The following is a 15,530-nucleotide window of genomic DNA, read 5'->3' on the forward strand; positions in this document are numbered from 1 at the left end:
ATCTGGGAATACTCTTTTAGATGGCATTAATAATACACAGGTAGCACTTTGCCTCAAGTTCCAGGACAGGATATTGGTGACAATGCTCTCAACCGTAAATGAAACAGATCTGTGTCGATGAAACAATGAAACAAAAAAAAAAAACATGACAAAACCCAAGGAGAAATCTATTGTAATTTATCAAATACAGTGGGCCCCCATGTTACGAACTTAATCCGTTCAGCGGCTACGCTCGTAACTCGAACTGCTCGTATGACGGGCAATCCAAACCTATGTTAATTAGTGAATGAGTGCAATGCGTGCAAAAACCTTAGGTAAAAACATCACTAAAAAATAGTAACATAATCTACTGTACAGTTAAATTAAATAACATAAATATAGAAAGGAAAAATGACATTTACCTTTGGGGCGATGTGACTTGAGCTGGGTGGAGGCGGAGGGGAGCAGAGACCAACCCACATAATTTATTGAATTATTTTCTTAAACAAGAACTTTTCTCCAACTAGAACATATCACCGGCGATTTCCTTCTCAATTTTACTGTGATATTTGGTAATTTTTTTCTCCCGTCTTGTAAATGCAGTTTGAACCTTGGACATACTTTGTCGTTTTTACAGCACAATTTTTAGGACTCCAAACCTTTCTGTCGGGACCCATTGTTTTTAGTATTGCGAGTCCCGGGGAATCAACAGTTTCCGGAGGTAAAATGAGCACTGGGCGCTAGAAACATGCATCCACTATATCCTCTGATCCTCCATGACACAGCAGCAAACTGGCATTGTGTAAGCACCACCAAAATCAAACTGGAGATGCAATGCATCATAATGCTTCTCCATGCTTTTCAAACAAGACTGCATGAATAGGGACTAGGGTTGAACGAATATCATTGCGATGTGATCAAATGTGATTTTGCTATTCCAAAAGGTAAGGTTTGAATGGTTGATACTTTGTTGAAGGAGAGAAGTGGTTCACAGAAGGATAAGCTAACACCGCTGTTCTAGCTTTCAGCTGTGCTAGCTTTCACTTAGGTTTCCATCTCACATGATATTGAGGCGAGTATCTGACATATTTCACACAATTTGTGTGTTTGCTGTGTATTTTCCAATGTTTTGGCCGCTGTCATTTGTTGGAGCACGTGTGTGTGTGGAAGTGTCCTTCTGATGACTGTCAGAGGTTGACTATGATATAGGGTTTTCTGAAGATAGTGCATGCACAGAGACTATAATGTACAGCATCTTCAGCCAGGGCAAATCAAAATGCATCTGTGTAAACTTGTCACAGTCATACCATATATTAAGAGGAAGAAGAATCCATTGGAATGTTGCTTTAACATTTTAAGATCATTCAGCTAAACATTTTGACCCGTAAAATTGAAGTTGGTGGACTGGGCATGTTATAACCGTTAGGTGGTGAGGCTGTATTCACTGTATTAAAGGTCAAAAGAAACAGTTTTTGGTACAAGCTCTAGCCCCTGCATTTATCTTCAATTCAGCAAAACATTGCTAAGTGACAAATGTCTGCACTGTGTTTTCACAGTTCAAAGAAGCTTTAGGCACATCAAGGTAAAAAGCAACCTTTGGTAGTGCCGGTTTTGACAGTTTGACATCAGCACTTTAGTGCTGACATAGAAAACAGCGGTGTTTTTCAACTAAAATGTGCTTCCTGACACATGTCAGGTGAAAAATATGAATGTACCAGTTTTGTCAGCATGGCCACGCATAGCAGCCTCCATTACCGTCAGAGATTTCCCCCAAATATCCTCCTGTTTAGGCTTAGCTTGGGTAATTCCATTAAAAAAAAAAAAAAAAAATCCTGCAATATTTTTTATGACTTACTTAAGGGGTCTGAAATTACAAAAAACCCGCAAATCCCAACCATCATGTATTGTTGTACATATTTCCGTGAATGAGAATGTTTAGCACATTGAAAAAATGCTAAGCACTGTCACGATATAGCAAGTAACGTCTGTGTCGAGGTCACTTAATGTTCATAAAACATTGTTGTTGGGGATGGAAAATGCCCCAATGTATGATGTGTGCGTGTGTGTGTGTGAATGTTTGTCTGACTTTGTATCACTGCAGTGATTGAGCATTACACCTAAATGCAATTTGGAGTGTCTGATATATCCGCCATGCATGTTTTGAGGATTATGGATGGAAACTGGAGTTAAAAAAAAAGAAAAAAAATCACTCAGGTACCACTCAGCCACCATTTTGTTATGAAAAAACATGGGACATGAACAGAAAAGGACCCCAAGCAGAAACAGGGCTTTGCGGGATTACAAAAGGTTTTAATGACAGAAAGCGATTAGCGGGCGTTCATATATATATATATATATATATATATATATATATATATATATATATATATATATATATATATATATATATATATATATATATATATAATCAGAGGCCTGGGAGCTTCTTGGTTCGCAGTATCTGCTTTTCCAAGTATTGCGCTTTTCACTGACACTCCTCCAGTTTAGGGCTCCCACCCAAGTGTCCCGATGACCACAGGTACCACTGCCAAGCCCCATTCAGCTCCCCCCTGAGCACTTGGTATTTCTCGATTTACTTATGTTCCTTCTTAGAGATGTTCACATCACTTGATATTGCGATGTCCACCACAATGGCCTCCCTCTGTTGTTTTTCCACCACCATATGTCCAGTTGGTTCGCTATCACTTTTATACTGCTGGATCTTCACCTGCTCATTCTCCAGCAACTTTGGTTGGTGTTTCCCTCTTTAATCTAAGGGGTTTCAAGGCCATACACTGCACAGAAGGCTCTGTACACTATGCCCACTTGGTTATGTCGCTCCATGTATGCGTTCCCTGCTAGCATCTTGTACCCATCTGTTTTAGGACTTGCCTCACTCTTTGGAGGTATTTTGAATTTGCCGCTCTCCTTGTTACCTCTACGAGTTTGCCATTTGCCTGTGTTATACCAAGGTAAGTGTAACTGACCTCAATGTCTAAGATATACAGTGGACCTGCTGGTTACAGTGTTTACGATTTTTTTCATGTTGCGATGTGGAATACTGAGTTTTTTGTTTTTAAGGTATTTTCCCTGTTTCACGACAAAAACAACTGTCATGACCCTAGGGGGTTGGCTGTATTTGTGTTGTTTTGTCTCCATCTGCAGGTCTTTTTAGGTAATCTCACTTATTTTCTGTTGCCATCAATGCCTCCATGCAAGGCGTCACTACAATGCTGTTCTGCTATTGGTCGGCTTCATTCATTTCAAAACGGTGGAATGGTAAAGTTTTGTTCTATTGTGAGGGGTTACAAAACCTTATATATTGTGCATTTTACTACTCAATTCAAATTTGAATAGGTTGGCCATGGGTCCCAAGATTGCTAGTCATGTTAAAGAGAGAAATAAGAAAATTATTTAAATGGCAACTATGCTCGAGATAGATCAAGAAATAAGAAACTGGCCTAGCCTAGGCTACCCTTACTAGGGAATATGGGCATAACAAGCACCACTCAAAGGTAAATAAATCCTTTCTATACTTTTTATTTATTATGTTTTTTTATTGTATCCATGTATATTGTACATACATAACATTTACTATACTATTTTTAATATGTATATACAATTTTGATGTTTTTATTTGGGGTTCTAAATGCTATTTAAATAGCATTAATTAAATAGCCAATAGCATATCGGCATCTCCGTGACTGACACCGTGACTGAGACAATGACGGTGACATTGTAAGAGCAATAGTGTTCAACGTTGCCGTGACAAGCTTCAACTACTGATTTTGATGACGTAGCAAAGCGCAAATATATGATCGAATACAATGGCCGGCATGTCAGATTGTTCGTAAGACGAAAGGTTTGTGCGTAAGTGGGGGACAAAAAACTCCGCGGTCCACGTTTGTAAGTCGAAATGTTCGTAAAAGAGGGTGTTGGGGCCGACTGTGTATATATATTATATATATATATATATATATATATATATATATATATATTCATGAAATAATTTAAAGTGTGATTAATTTAATTAAACAATGCAACATTTATTTAAAGAGCTATTTATTTAATGACGTTTAATGAATGAATGAAACATTTTTTTAAATAAATGACACTTTTATTAACGCACTTTTGTGACGTTTCTTGCATTTAGTTTATTTGTCAATCATAGTCGCTAGTCAACGTTTAATGGGTGGGTTGTAACACCTGATCGGTTATCCTCCTCTGCAAACTGATCGGTTACCATGCTCTAAACAAAGACAGAGCAGGGTAACCAATCAGGTGTTAGGGCCCACCCATCGAATTCTGATGCACAAATTTGACAGATAAACTAAATGCTGAAGCACGGCGTCAAATTCAGTAGGCGGTGCTAAAGCTGTTTAGCTCAAATTTCGTCCAATTCAATGCTTTGGCATGAAGTGGTTGGAAACATGGCAGCGACCATGACGGAGACCTTTCCTAAATTTTCAAGTGAATTAGGTAGAGATATTTTAGACCTTGCTGAGTTTGTGAAAGCAGGGCTTGCACAAAACCATTTTCTTCCAGGTAAAGTGGAGGAATGTATTGAAGTTGAGTCATTTTCGCACTTTCCGATCACGACGTTGACTAAAGAGTGACCAAAGAACTATCTTCATTGGTTAAAATCCATTCTCTGGCTTGGTTTGAGGAGCAGTGTAACCAGTCAGGTGTTAGGACCCACCCATCAAAATTTGTTGAGCGATGTTGACAGATAAATTAATGAATGAAACGCCGCAACAGTGTGTCATTAATTAAAGGGAGCATCTGTAAGATTTAGATGTTTTTTCATTACCTACAGCAGGAGGTAATGCATTTGCCGTTGTCCGTAGCTATTCAAAACATATCTGCCTACGGTGGACTGCCACCCCCCATGTAATATCTTTTAATGATAACTAGACAAACAATTACATTTAAAACATACTGTTGGTCGTTAACATTTATTTTCACAAGTTTTTGTTTTTTTTAATTTATGGTAATTTAATAAATTTGACACTGTCACTCTTTCTAGAAACATAGATTACTGTTTGAGCCTTCCATGACTTCCCACATTAGAGCATGTCGGGTCGCAGGCGAGTAGCGAGCCTGCTAGAACGGGTGTGGAGTCGTTAAGGCTAGAGTTAACCGGCACTAGGCTGGACTGTTACAACACACATAGCATACTTAGTCTAGGTCACTGCAATCCACACACTGTTTCAATACCTAATGCTGAATGCCCCAATGATAAGATTTCTGCTGAGGTGGTGTTGATTAAGGAAAACAGCCCTGCCTCTTTAATCAGTAAGACTAGTGACAAAGTGCCTAGGCGAAATATTAATATCAATATGCGCGCTGTAGTCGTCGACAATCGAATTCCTACTTTACTAACATCGCGACGAGGTTTTAATTACTCAAAATATAGAGCAAGCCCCAGCCATAAAAATCTTGTTGGTATTAGTACTACCAACACGAGGACTCAGAATAGTCCGGGAAAAATGTCCCAGTTTAAATTCGGCTTCATAAATATTAGGTCACTCGCTTCAAAAGCCCTTCTTGTAAATGATCTTATTACAGATCAAAATCTTAACGTGCTTGGTCTCTGCGAAACCTGGCTAAAACCAAATGAATTCTTACCATTAAATGAGGCCTCACCCGCAAACTTTGTGGGCTCACATGTTGCCCTTCCTTGTAAAAAAGGGGGGGGTGTCGCCCTAATTTCGGAATCTGATCTTAGGCTTAGCACGAGCACGAGTCACACTTTCAAGACATTTGAGGCTCTCGTTATGCGATCGAGCTCCTCACCACCATTTTATGTGGTAGTTATTTACCGTCCTCCTGGCCCATACTCTGGATTCTTAGATGAATTCCCTGAACTTATGGCTGACTTAATAACTCACACAGATAATATATTAATTATGGGTGACTTCAATATTCATATGAACTCCCCATCAGAGCCACTTACTGTAGCTTTTCAAGCAATAATCGATGCATTTGGTTTTACACAAATAATAAAAGCAGCAACACACCGGAATGGTAATATCTTAGACTTAGTGCTAACCCGTGGCCTAACTGCCTCAAACGTCATAATTCTGCCACATACTAACGTTATGTCTGATCATTATCTTATAACATTTGAAGTCCTAGCTCAGTGTGGTCTTGTTGTCCACAACCAAGGCTTTAAGAGCCGTGATATTAATTCTTCAACGACTGCTGCACTTTCTGAATTACTGCCTTCCGCAACAGCTGCCTTTCCGTCCTTCACTGGCTCAGTCGATAAGCTCGCGAATGATTTTAATTCGGTTCTTCTAAATTCCCTAAACTCTATTGCGCCGCTGAAACTTAAAACTCGTCCGAAGCGGCGCACTCCGTGGTTTACGGAGGAAACGCGTACGTGTAAACTGTTAAGTAGACAACTTGAGCGTAAATGGCGAACAACTAAACTTGAGGTTTTCCGTCAGGCCTGGTGCGATAGCTTGCTGAAATATAAAGAGGCTCTTAGGCTAGCAAAAACTAATCACTTTTCCAAAATGATTAGTCTTAATAAAAACAACCCAAAGTATTTATTTGAGACGGTAGCGCAGCTAACACAGCAGCAGCAGGTTAATCAAAATTCCCTCCATTCAGCACACGATTTCATGCAATCCTTTACTCAGCGGATTCAGCTAATAAGGGAAGAAATAAAAAAGGCAGCGCCGCTCACCACCTCAACTGTGATTGTTGATGCTAGTTCGGACAATCAGGTTCATGAAAGTCTGGCTACCCTGTCCCAGTTTGATTTAGTATCCCTGGAGTGTCTTACACAACTGGTTAATGCAGCAAAGCCGACGTCCTGCATGCTCGACCCGCTTCCAGGCAAACTCGTCAAAGAGCTGTTCCCGATCTTGGGGTCGTCTGTCTTGAATATTATCAACCTGTCACTCTCCTCTGGCATTGTACCTGAAGCTTTTAAGACGGCCGTCATTCAACCATTACTTAAGAAACCACACCTAGATCCTGAAGATCTCGCTAACTATAGGCCAGTGTCACACCTTCCGTTTATCGCCAAAATTCTCGAGAAAGTTGTAACACAACAGCTTAGTGATTTTATGATAGACAACAATAGATTTGAACTCCTTCAGTCAGGTTTTAGGGCCAACCACTCAACTGAGACAGCCCTAGTAAAAGTGACGAATGATCTTCTCTTAGCCTCGGATTCCAACATCTCATCAATATTATTACTGCTTGATCTTAGTGCCGCATTTGACACTATTGATCATCATATTCTTATAGAACGTCTTAGATCATGTGTTGGTATCTCGGGATCAGCACTTTCTTGGTTCAGATCTTACATCCTGGGAAGGACGCATAGTGTCTCTTATGGCGACGCAATCTCTGAGTCTTTCTCCGTCTCATGTGGTGTCCCGCAGGGGTCAGTACTTGGCCCCTTACTGTTCAACATCTACATGATTCCTCTCGGCGATATTATACGTAAACATGCTATTAGTTTTCATTGCTATGCTGATGATACCCAACTCTATATGCCCTTAGAAATAACGGATCCGTGCAAGTGCAGTAAACTGGAGGCTTGCCTTGCCGAGATTAAACAATGGATGTCTTCCAATTTTCTGCTTCTCAACCCTAATAAAACTGAGATGTTATTTATTGGCCCTGCTCATCATCAGCACCTGCTTAAGAATACCACGCTGAACCTAGAAAACTGTATTATTTCCCAAAGTAGTTCTGCAAAAAATCTCGGCGTGATATTTGACTCAACTCTCTCCTTTCGAACACATATTAATAACATGACAAGAACGGCGTTTTTTCACCTCCGCAATATAGCTAAAATTCGCCCTATTCTTTCTCTTAGCGATGCAGAAACATTAATTCATGCATTTGTTACGTCGCGCCTAGACTATTGCAACATTTTGTTTTCTGGCCTTCCCATGTCTCACATTAAAAGCCTGCAGTGTGTACAGAATGCAGCGGCGAGACTATTGACAAGGACGAGAAAGTTTGATCATATTACTCCGATTCTAGCTGACCTGCATTGGCTTCCAATACACGTGAGATGTGATTTTAAGGTGTTGTTAATTACTTATAAAATTTTACACGGTTTAGCTCCTTCCTATCTTGTCGACTTAGTATCACCTTATGTTCCGTCCCGACAACTTCGATCACAAAATGCCGGTTTGCTATCGACCCCACGGGCTAAAAAGAAGTCTGCGGGATCAAGGGCATTTTCCATTCGCGCGCCAGTACTATGGAATGCCCTACCTATGGAAGTTCGCGCAGCCACCTCGGTAGAAATCTTTAAATCCCGACTAAAAACACATCTATACTCAAAAGCATTTAGTTAAATTAGCCTGTCTGCAGCCTTCTTCTTTTTTCCTGCCCCCCTCTTCCGGCCGGGAGAGGGGGCTAGCTAGATGGTGAGGGTTGACTTGACCGCCTCCATTGGGTCCTGCGCTGGTCGACCATCACGGGTTAGGAGTCTAGCCGTCTGCGGTCCACCTGGCTGGAATGCGGGATGGTTCCTGCCCAATGGCTTTGCCTGCTGTCAAGACATCACTGCACTATATAGCACAATATGTTTTCTGTAATTTATATTGTTTCTGTGTTCGGTACATGCAGCATCCACTTCAACCTGTGGGCCTGGAAGGGGGCTCCTCCCACCTGTGGTCCCTTCTGGAGGTTTCTGATTTTCCCCAAATTGGGGTTTTTGAGTTTTTCCTTCCCCTTCTGGGAGCTTTGACAGGGGATGCTGTTGTGTACCTTACATTGAAAAGATGTCTCTGTATGACCTCTTTTCATTCTGTGAAGCCCTTTGAGACTTCGGTGATTTAGGGCTATATAAATAAAATTTGATTGATTGATTGATAAATTCATTTATAATGAAAAATGGTGTAAATCTTACATATTGTCTCTTTAAATGTTTCAAAAATTAATTATACGTGTAATTAATTTAATGTTTAATTAATGAATTAAAATTCATTAATTTGATAAATATTTTATCAATTAATTAAATTGGTCATTAATTAAATACATCTTTTAATTAATTAATGAAACATTTATTTAATTATTTATACTTTATTTTTAATGAAACGCTCAATTTTTTAATGGCATTTTTATTTAATGAAGACTACATTCATTTGTTGAATTTTTGCACTTTCACACTCAGTCCTAGTGCAGATGCGAGTAGAGTTAGAGTCATCATGGTTTGATGCACTATGTGTTTTTGTCTATCAGTAAAGTTTGTGCCGAAGAAAAGACACACTCCTGTTTGGCCTCCATACTACAATTCGGAGATCACTGAAGAAAATGTATTTTTAAAAACATTTCATTTTATTTATGTACATACAATCCTACTTCGTGGAATTCACTTATCGCGGGGGTTTTCTCATCCCCATTAATCGTGAAAAACGAGGGCATTCCGTATACCCCAACACGTGTCAGCTGTGTTTGTTTGTGTGTGTGTGTGCGTGCCTTGTGTCATCACATTATCCTGTATCTGCTTTCCTTGTTTTAGAGATATTCATTTGAGATGAAGTTTAAAACAATTCAGTTCAAAAATAATCATGGTTGGAAGATTTGCTACGTATGTGTAGACAATACACTTTAGGGACATAAATGTGACCATTTAGAGGCAGTCTGGGGTTCTGTAAAAACCAAAGAAATTAGTTAAAAGATCTTCAACTTAACTTTGATACATGGGAGTGATCATTAGATGGAGAAAGAGAAAAATCCTGAGTTGGCAGAGAGAATGAGTTGAGATCAATATAAGGTAGACCATACTGCATATCTGCTGACATCTGCTGACAGTGTGTATTAATCACGTTAGAGATTCACCGACATATGTTCCTGTCAATACTACCATTTGCTGTATTCGCTTGCTATGGGAATAGTCCAATAATGATTGATATACATAATGCAGCCCATGCAAATGGATGGTAATTTGGAATGGGTACCAAACCCTGGTAATAAACTGGCAGTATCGATAAGCTCCACCCTTTACGGTTCTATTAACTTGGGTAGTCTTGGAAAGATTACTCAAGTTCATTTTCAACTTTCTGGCCATATGAATGTTAATTTAGATCTCCTATATCTCCATCCATCCATTCCCTCAGCCACTTCTTCTCACAAGATGAACAGGCGGACTGGACCCTAACCTCATTTGTATTTACTTGGTGTCAGTACAATACCAAAATATGCAGCAGCACATTCCAGCTGTATATTTAATGCGAGTGTTTTTATGTACTGGTGAGTACATTATTTATGATTTTGGTTACCTAAAATTGACAGTCACCAAGAATGAATGGAATCTAATTCAAAAGAACCAACATACTGTATGACTTAGCCATTTAGCTTAACGCCTTTATCACCGGGATTCACTTGGTAAATTACCATTTGACAAACAATAGGCCTTGCAGCAGTCAGGTCTGTCTTTATTCGGCCATGTGTCGAAGAACAGCCTACGAACAGTATGTTACCCCTTAAATACTCAGGAAATCTAAGATTCAGATCTATTGTAACCAAAAAGCAAATTCAATCTTATTTTTGATTAGAACCTTAGTATATGCTGCATTTTCTAAAGAAACAAAAATTATATTAAAACAAAACTAGATACTAGATATTTTGATCCGTTATGTAAACTGGACTTTACTCTCAACTCATTCAAGTGTTTTATTTTTCCATTTATACATAGTAAATACTGACACATTGCTTGGCAAGCACCTTATTAGAGAAGCAATCAAATTTAGTTTAGAGGCATGCAATTCCCTTAATCAAGACTTCTACCGTACTGGTAATTGACCTTTTAACGTTTGCTTTCTCAGCAGCATGCAACATGTCGATATGTCTCATTTTCTTTGACAAAAATGTGATTCAGCAGTGCGATAGCCTAAAGCAGTGGCTGATGGTCCATTTTAAAAGACACATATTCCTGAAGGAATATACAGAGCAAGCAACTTAAACCATGTGCCCTGGGTCTGTTCTCAGGAGACAGAAAAACTGCAATTGTAAGTCTATTCACAGATGTCAGTCTATTTTTTTTAGTCTGGTTCAACATAAGTGACAACATGAAACACCATGCCGGTAGATGACTATGCTGTAGGCATTCTTTCCTATTTCAGTATTGATTCTCTTGGAAGATGTAGTACAAAGGAAAGTTGGCCTTCCCCCACCTTGTCCAAAAAAACAAAACAAAAACAAAAATACTGTAGGTTTAAAAGGCCAACAGATGACTGGAAAGGTGAAACCTGCAATATTCTGGTAGACTTGACATAATCATGGAAGTGTATCTATTGTTATATACAGTAATTTAATATTGAGGTTCTTAATCTAATGTCTGTATAATTGTAGCTCGATACCAGATTTTTTTTTTTTTACGTGAAACATATTACATGTATCATATTACATAACATACTGTATTTGTGAGCCAATCTTGTGTCTTTTAGGAGTGCCTGTGATTGGCCTGATTGATTGGAATTTGGTCAAACTGGTGTGTGAGTGAATAAGTGGCTCGAAAGGCAGTCTGTTATACACACTTGCTCGTTTATTGGATTAAAACTCTTAACAATGGAAGACATTGTTTCCTAATTGCTTATTTTCATACATTTCAAATCCAATATTAAATATAAACATAAACATTATATATATATATATATATATATATATATATATATATATATATATATATATATATATATATATATATATATATATATATATATATATGCCTATTATTTATTTTGGTAACTTAAATGTTCTACTTATAAAACAAAACAGAGCAACATGACAAAATGGTATGCATTGCTTATGTCATCAATTCTCTTGTTATGTGTGCTTGCGTGGGTAATTGTTTCGATATTCTATTTTGGGCAGGTATAGAGATGTCCCCATACAGTACAATTATGGCTTCAATTGATTATTGTTGCTGTGGGAAGGGGTGGCGTTGGCATATTGCTGTCGCCTCCTAAAACAACACCAGCATAATTAAGTACGCAGATGACACCAAAGTCATTGGGCTGATCACTGGTGGGGCTGAGAATATAGGAAAGAGGTGGCAGACCTTGTGGCCTGGTGTTACAGCATCAATCTCCACCTCAACACAGACAAAACCAAAGAACTGATCATAGATCCAAGGTGGCAGGCGGAGCCGCACAAACCACTACTATTCATCAATTGGACCGAGGTGTAGAAGGTGAAAGCCTTCAAATTCCTCCGTACCTACATCAGTGATGATCTCCCCTGGTCCCACAGCACTCAACAGATCATCAAGAAGTCCCAACAAAGACTGCAATTTCTGCGAGGACTGAAGAAATTTGGCATACCAGCAAAGATTCTCAACAACTTCTACAGATGTACAATCCAGTGTCTTCTCCACCTTCATCACGGTCTACTGTAGTACAGCAACTGTACAGCACAAGACAGGAAGGTTCTGCAGCGTGTGATCAAGACCTCACAGCGCATCTGTGGAGCAGCCTTACCATCCCTGCAGGACATTTACCACACCAGGGTTCTGCGGAGGATCCTCACTCTCATCAGGGACAATACTCATCCACAACAAAACCTGTTTGAACTGCTGCCCTCATGCGGGCGCTACAGGAACCTGAGGCCCAGGACTGCCAGGCTGGCAAACAGCTTCTACCCACAGGCCATCTGGATTCTGAACAAATCTCTCAAGCACTAATATGCCTCTTACTGCATGTATAAATAATATTTTTTTCCAACATGATATTTTGCACTATATTAGTAGCACCATTGTTTCTGTTTGTTTTATTGCTATTTATGCTTTTTTTTAAATTGTTATTTTAACTGTTATTTATTTTGTTTGCTCGATTATAGAATGTAGTCTGCTGCCCAGGAAGTGAACAAGAATCAGAATTTTCTGGAACATTTTGGAAATCTACTTTCTTAGTTAGGTGAGACACTGACAAACAACAAGTAAATCATTTAGAGCATTAGTCTTAAATTATTTCTAAAGAGACGAACCTCATTCCTACCCTCATTCCTTCTTATATAGGCATTAATAAGACTGCTGTATACCTCCATCAAAGAAGCTGAAGCAGTGTATTTTTTTTATTTAATGTTTTTATTTTATATTTTAGTCTCACATCAATTTCAAGTTCAGAGCTATAAAAACAAAAAAAAACAAAAAAAAAAACAATGATTGTGTTTTCCAATGTGAAACACTACATGCTGGCAATTGATGAGTACCATTTCAACACTAGATGATTCAAGCACACAAACTAATTCCAAGAAACTTCTTCTTTTCAGACAAAAGTGCTAACCACCACCACTTTGTGCCAACCTTGTTGATAAGAAATATTCAGAGGTATCCCTGGTTTTGAAATCATGGACCTTTTCTTTACAGATCACCATTCAATAAAATCCTTTGTTTGAAAACATTACATTTTTAGTTGTCTTTTTTCGCCTTCTCCTGTATTCATCTTTATTCTTTGGTTTGGGAACTCATTTACTTTAGTTTAAGGCTGCTTTTCCCACCTTATTACTGCCTTTGATTCAAACATTGCTATTGAGCAAGCCCTCGCATTAGTAATGACAAGGCTGTTTGACCCCCCAGGTGGCAGTGTCCTATTAAAAGAACCACTGACAGGGCATAAATGGAGGTAATTGGCAATTTTCTCAACAGGAAACCAAGTGTCTTACATCACCATTTCAGCAATTCTAGGATGAAAGTCATAATTTCAACAGATACATTTTAGAATCTAACACCTAACAGCAATACCAGCTATTATAATTATTAAGTGAACGTATAAATATAATGTAAATAAAAATATTACATTGAAAAGAAGGTCCTTGCAATATAAAATCGGAATGCCTCTTTTTGTCTTTGAGTATAAAGAAAGGACAGTAGCGATGTGTAACCCAATGAAGGCATTTTTGGACTCTGGACGTTTACACACTTAATGTTCAACAAAAATTAAAAGAGGAGTTTTCAAAAATTAAAGAGAATTGAAGTTTGATTACCTCAACATCACAAAATTATGTACTATCTACAAAGTTTGATAACTCACAATGACAGTTGTGCTTCTGCGCACTGAATTTTTATATGTCTTTTCCTCATCAAAGCCAACAATTAACAGTCATAAAATCAGAAAAATTGTGGCAGTAACTAATATTTTTCTGAGGTTACAATGAAAATGAGGAGGGATGTGAATGTACACTCAAGAGGCATATTTGCTAAATGTTCAAAATTGAGAAATCTTGCACCGAGTCAGCCATGTAAACCGCAACGTTTCATGTATTACTTACAAAACTTTACCGTAGAAAATGCTGAAGTGGCGAAAATGTGTGTTTGGGCGCACACAGCCTCAATGTCAGTATGTCCCGCGCAGTTATGAATACCAGGGTTCCACAGGGACCGATTTGATTGGAGGGACGTGTGTCATTGAGTGTGATTCATAAGCACTTTTTTTTTTTACTTTTTAATGCCGGTTAAATGCCTCTTTTTGGCTCCTTCATTCACTCTCTGACCCTCTAGGATAAGCAGTCAAGATGATGGCTGATGGATGTTTCATGGCCGGAGTCACTGAACGACATCATAAAGGGGGTGTGGTAGCCACAGAGTGAGAAGACGTTTTCCTTGTTTTCCCTGATTAGAAAGGTCGATACCATAAAACACATGTTTAATAAGAAATGAAATCACCAATATGTCAAATGTAATTTATATGCATATATTTAATTAAGGTAAGCGTAAGCAACCGCCGCAGTCATCAACAACAGCCAACAACAGAGATCACGATGCAAAAGTCTTACTTTTATAAGTAATGCCCAGAGGGACATTGCAAGTCAACTGGTCTGTGGAATTGACCAGATGCCATGCTTGCTGATTGTTTGAGTGACTGAAAATAGAACAATTTGCTAGGATTAACATTAGCATAAGCGTCTAGCTTTGTCATGCTACTACTTTGATCATGAAGATATGCACAATGGGCGGCTGCTCCTTTGCAGTTGTCATGAATATAATTATGTGTGTGCCACCCACTATCCTTAAACGAGATACTCCAGCAACATTTTACTCTCACACCTCGAAAAGTTGTCCAACCGCATTTTTTTTCCCTCCTCTGGACATTTATGTTTTATTGTATGTATCATCCATAAATTATCTGTAGCTGTTTATCCTCACTCCTCGCTGGTGTCCATCCCAGCAGCCTTCGTGCAGTAGGCAGATGATGATCTGAACCAGTTGCCAGCTAATCGCAGGGCACACAGTAAGGAACAACCATTCATGCACCCGATCGCACCTAAGGACAATTTAGTGTGTCCAACACACCTGCCATGCGTGTTTTTTTTGGAATGTGGAAGGAAGCCAGAGTGCCCGGAAAGAACCCATGCAGGCTCGGGAAGAACATGCAAACTCCACACAGGAATGCTGGAGCGAGCCGGATTTGAATTTGGGATTCGGATTTGCTAATCAGTCCGTCAGCGAGCTGCTCTCATTGTATTTATGTATTCAATTATTTTTTTTTTTATTAAAATGTGTTCTTTGCAGAATATGTATTGATGTATGATCACATGGGAAAAAATAAAGAAAAAAGAAAGAAATGTTCATTCAT

The sequence above is a fragment of the Hippichthys cyanospilos genome, chromosome 6 (assembly GCF_059441005.1).
Source record: "Hippichthys cyanospilos isolate Australia breed blue-spotted pipefish chromosome 6, RoL_Hcya_1.0, whole genome shotgun sequence".
NCBI lineage: Eukaryota > Metazoa > Chordata > Actinopteri > Syngnathiformes > Syngnathidae > Hippichthys > Hippichthys cyanospilos.